A 5,370-nucleotide genomic window follows, 5' to 3' on the forward strand; every position below is an offset into this window, starting at 1 on the left:
CCTGCCTTTGAGTCAATATCATGTGGACCCGATAGGTGGCTGGTCCACATGTAATGCTCCCGAAGGCAGAGGGGTAGTGGGGCCGAGAGGGGTGAGCCGCAGGTCTGGGGACGTTTGGTGTCATGGGTTCGAGCGGTGTCGTGGGAATCGCGTGTGGCTGTGGTAGAAACTTGATGCTCGCCACATTTCAGTTGGCCCACATGTCATGCACACAAAGGCAGAGGGGTGGTGCGGCCGCGAGGGGTGAGGTGCACGTCGGGGGACGTGGTGCCGTGGGTTGGAACGACGTCGTGGGAATCGCGAGTGGCAGTGGATGAAATGTGATGGTCGCCATAGTTGAACTTCCATGGACAAGCTGTCATGTCTACAGACACATGCATTGCATACCGATCACTGGAAGGAGTAGTAGAGAAAGCTAGGCGGATAAATAGTTCCTTATAGTCAAGCGGACCCACGCTACTACTTGTTCCAAAGACATGCACACCATCGAAATAGTCCATCTATATCAATATACACAGAGAGGGAATATTGTTTTTACAAGAGAGGAAATAGTTCATCCATCCATAATGCCCTGCTGCTGGTGCAACATTGTTCTCATTTTCTGTGGGAGACGACTTTGCAACAAGCTCTCTGGACCTTGCAGCTACCTCGAAACTCACACATGCATCGAGGGCAGCATATTTTATCCGCTCATACGTCAAGGGATAATTCTCCCATCCAGATGACCTTAATGCCAGCGTCTCGTCACCCTTCTGAAGATTTGTTCAGAGCACAAAATTTGCTACGTCGAATAGGGTGTAACGCCCCGAGACCGACGCTTCAGAAGACTTCCATATTTTTGTGATCTCCGCGTGTTTCTTTTGTGCTTGCTCTTTATTTTTCATTGCATCATGTCATCATGCCACCATGTCATTAATTTTTTAAAACTCAACTAAATAAATTGCATGGATCTTCGATCTATTTAAATCGAGGGAATTCACATGGTGATTTCTCTTTATAACACATCCTCCTAATATTAGGGAGCTATATTAAAAATATTCCATTAACTTCGGAATCACCATAACACACTTGCAATTTAATTCTCATGCCTTTTGCTTCATGTTTGTTCTCCAAACTTTCTCCATATTTCTTTCTCCATTTTTCGAGGCTCCTCCTAAAGTCTCAACATTTCTGGACACTCCTAAATCCTAGACTCCGTTCAAACTCCTTTCGCGCAAGTTAAATAATTTTGGGTTTAACTTCGCCTATTTTGCTGGAACCACTTTTGTTGGGTTGGAAACATTCCATAAAGCCTTACAAAAATATCCCACCATTGTATTCTTCTCCATGGCCTCTTCTCTTGATTCTTTTGGTCTCTCTCTATTTTTCTGTTAGGAGAATATCAAGAGAGAGGGGAGCAGTGCATAGCCGAAGCCCGCTTAAGGCCACCTGCGGCCTGACCTAGCCAGCCCAAGAGGCCTGCCCGGTCTCCTCTTATCCACCCTCTCACTCGACCCCCCTCTCCCTCGTTCCCCTGCTAGCGCCGCCACTCACACGCTCGCATCGAGCCAGGGAGAGGAGCTCCCTGCGCCCGATCCCCTCGCCGCCTCCACCGTGAGACCCCCACACCCGACCACCTCCTCGCCGCCGCTTGCTCCGGCGACCAGCACCAACGAGCACCGCCGCCTTGCGCCACCCCTCTCCCTCGCATCCTCGCCGTGGTCCTGCACGCTGCCCGGTGCCCCACCGCCGAAAATCGCGAGGCCGCAGCCTCCTCCTCGTCCAGTGACGCCGCCCGATGCGCGAGCTCCGCCGCCCCTGCTTCCGTCGAGCCGTGTGACTCCACCACCTTCTCCAGCCGCTCCCGCCTGCAGCACCCTCAACCCGCGACCGTCCTCGACCTCGCCTCGTGCACGACATCGACCACCAGACCTCTGCTCAAGGCCTCCAACGCCGGGAACGGGTTCCCCTCGCCCGGACCCGCTGCCTCCCGGCCTCCTTCCTCTCCTCTGGACGCGACCCCTTCCTTGCTTGACTCCATCATCGGCGGCCGCCAAGGGCGCCATTGCTGCTACCCGATGCCTTGTCCAACGAGTTGTCGCGTCCCTGGTCCTCTTCTTGCCTCTGTTTGCTTGGGGACCCGCTTGCATAGCTGTCGCTGCTCATCCTGTTGCCCCGAGCTGTCCACTTCAAACACACCAAGCCGGCTATGCCACCATTGTCTCCTGCCATGGCCATGACCGAGACCCCAGCGTTGTTGTTGTTGTTGCCTGTGTGTACCTCCGCTCCTAAAGTTTTGGGACGCCAAGACTTGTTGCTGAGCCCGTGACCGCCTCGAATTGCTTCCGCTTGCTGGACCGACAAGTACACTAGAGGCCGTGTTGACCACAAGTACCCCTTCGGATATGCTGAGGTCGACTACGCTCGGCGATGCGACAAGTACCTCTACCCACGACCCCGGACATCTACGAAAACGTGTACCACTACCGTCGCCGTGTACCACTACGCCCAAGTTCCACTACAAGATGTACCACTACCGTCGTCGAAGACCGTCAAGTGTACAACTTCCGTCGCCGTGGATCCGACAAGATCCGTGTACTACTACTACCCCTACGACACGTGAACAACTACTTCCACTTCTAACGCGTTCCGCCCTGAATGCACGCTTCGAAGGTATAACCGCCGAGAACGATGTCCGTGGAACGAAAGCATGTGTTGTTTGAGTTGCTTGCGTTTGCACCGTGCCCGACTTGTTCGTCGCACGCTGTCACTCGTTTCCTTGCCATGCCGCCGTACCGTGGGAACCCGGTAACCGGGAGCACCCCACCATTCTCTTGCGTGTTTCACACATCCGCACAATTCTCCTTGCGCCGGTATCTCCATGAGCTACCGGAACCGATATGTTGCCGTGGCACCATTTTCGGATACGTTGCCGTGGCACCCCTTTCTTCCACCACGGTGATAAATGCTTCATAACATGCTCATGTCAACATTTTTCATAAGATTGCTTAAAACTTGCATTGTCATCCGCATCATGATAACAACATTCAAATGTTTAAAATTGTGTTTGTTTTAAATTGCTAAATGACATGAGGATTTTCCGGTATTGTCGTTTGTTATTTCCGGCCTCATTTAAACGTGCCTAGATAGGTTGTTTAATTATGCTTCACCCCTTTGCCATGGTTAACAACATTTAATATTGTTGGTTACTTAATCAAGAGCGAACTAAATAATTAAATGTGGTGTTTCGTCAATATGCAAATCGTTGCATATTGAGCTCCACTTAATTTGTAGTGTTGTTTGTTGCACTTTGCCATGCCATGCATATTTAAACCGGGCATGCATCATATTTGGTTGTGCATCATGCCATGTGTATGTGGTGGTTGTTTACTATGTTGTTTGTTTCTTTCTGGTTTGCTTCTCCCGTTAGCTTCGGTTTCTTTCCGGAGTTGTGAGGATTCGTTCGACTCCGTCTGTTTGTCTTCTTCATGGACTCGTTCTTCTTCCTAGCGGGATCTCAGGCAAGATGACCATACCCTCGAAATCACTTCTATCTTTGCTTGCTAGTTGTTCGCTCTATTGCTATGCAGCGCTACCTACCACTTGCTATTTCATGCCTCCCATATTGCCATGAACCTCTAACCTTTGTCACCCTTCCTAGCAAACCGTTGTTTGGCTATGTTACCGCTTTTGCTCAGCCCCTCTTATAGCGTTGCTAGTTGCAGGTGAAGATGAAGATTGCTCCATGTTGGATTATGTTTATGTTGGGATATCACAATATCTCTTATATTATTAATGCATCTATATACTTGGTAAAGGGTGGAAGGCTTGGCCTTATGCCTGGTGTTTTGTTCCACTCTTGCCGCCCCTAGTTTCCGTCATACCGGTGTTATGTTCCTTGATTTTGCGTTCCTTACGCGGTTGGGTGATTTATGGGACCCCCCTTGACAGTTCGCTTTGAATAAAACTCCTCCAGCAAGGCCCAACCTTGGTTTTACCATTTGCCTACCTAAGCCTTTTTCCCTTGGGTTCTGCAGACTCAAGGGTCATCTTTATTTTAAACCCCCGGGCCAGTGCTCCTCTGAGTGCTGGTCCAAACTAGAGCCACTTGCAGCGCCACCTCGGGGAAACTCGAGGTCTGGTTTTAGTTGTACGTAGTGTTCATCCGGTGTGCCCTGAGAACGAGATATGTGCAGCTCCTATCGGGATTTGTCGGCACATACGGGCGGCTTTGCTGGTCTTGTTTTACCATCGTCGAAATGTCTTGTAAACCGGGATTCCGAGACTGATCGGGTCTTCCTGGGAGAAGGAATATCCTTCGTTGACCGTGAGAGCTTATAATGGGCTAAGTTGGGACACCCCTGCAGGGTATTATCTTTCGAAAGCCGTGCCCGCGGTTATGTGGCAGATGGGAATTTGTTAACGTCCGGTTGTAGAGAACTTGACACTTGACCTTAATTAAAATACATCAACCGCGTGTGTAGCCGTGATGGTCTCTTCTCGGCGGAGTCCGGGAAGTGAACACGGTTTCCGGGTTAAGTTTGACGTAAGTAGGTGTTCAGGATCACTTCTTGATCATTGCTAGTTCACGATCGTTCCGTTGCTTCTCTTCTCGCTCTCATTTGCTTATGTTAGCCACCATATATGCTAGTGCTTGCTGCAGCTCCACCTCACCACCTTCTCCTTTCCTATAAGCTTAAATAGTCTTGATCTCGCGGGTGTGAGATTGCTGAGTCCTCGTGACTCACAGATACTTCCAAACAGTTGCAGGTGCCGATGAGACCAGTGCAGATGACGCAACTGAGCTCAAGTGGGAGCTTGATGAAGATCTTGTTCATTGTGTTGTTTCTTTTCATTTGATCAGTAGTGGTGCCCAGTTGGGACGATCAGGGATCTAGCAGTTGGGTTGTCTTCTTTTCTTTTGGTTCCGTAGTCGGACCTATGTGTGTACCCTGATTTATGTATGATTTATTTATGTATTGTGTGAAGTGGCGATTGTAAGCCAACTCTTTATCCCATTCTTGTTCATTACATGGGATTGTGTGAAGATGACCCTTCTTGCGACAAAACCACAATGCGGTTATGCCTCTAAGTCGTGCCTCGAGACGTGGCAGATATAGCCGCATCGTGGGTGTTACATAGGGATGGTGTCGGTTTATCATAATCTTCTACAGGAATTTTTATTTTGGTTTGTACGTCAGCGATGCTTTTCAAATCAAGGTTGTATGGCTCCAACTTCTGTTTGTCCCCTGCGATGGCTGCCCCACAGAACTATATGTCCTCCCGAGACAAGAAATCATGAAGCTCACCTGGTATGGAGGGCGCGTGTATGATGTGGTACACCAAAACATCATCTTCGAGGCACAACTGAAGGACGGCGTCGCGTTGGAT

At 49.8% G+C, this 5,370-nt stretch overlaps 1 long non-coding RNA gene across 1 annotated transcript; it reads left to right on the top strand.

Annotated features, from left to right (window-relative positions):
- The first annotated feature begins 1,510 nt into the window (after window positions 1-1,510).
- On the top strand, window positions 1,511-5,026 carry LOC141041792 (uncharacterized). Its single transcript, XR_012203369.1, has 2 exons — window positions 1,511-2,652; window positions 3,410-5,026. It is a non-coding gene; the product is annotated as an uncharacterized lncRNA (long non-coding RNA).
- The last annotated feature ends 344 nt before the right edge of the window (window positions 5,027-5,370 follow it).

Source organism: Aegilops tauschii, chromosome 2, assembly GCF_002575655.3.
Source record: "Aegilops tauschii subsp. strangulata cultivar AL8/78 chromosome 2, Aet v6.0, whole genome shotgun sequence".
In the NCBI taxonomy this organism is placed as follows: Eukaryota; Viridiplantae; Streptophyta; class Magnoliopsida; order Poales; family Poaceae; genus Aegilops; species Aegilops tauschii.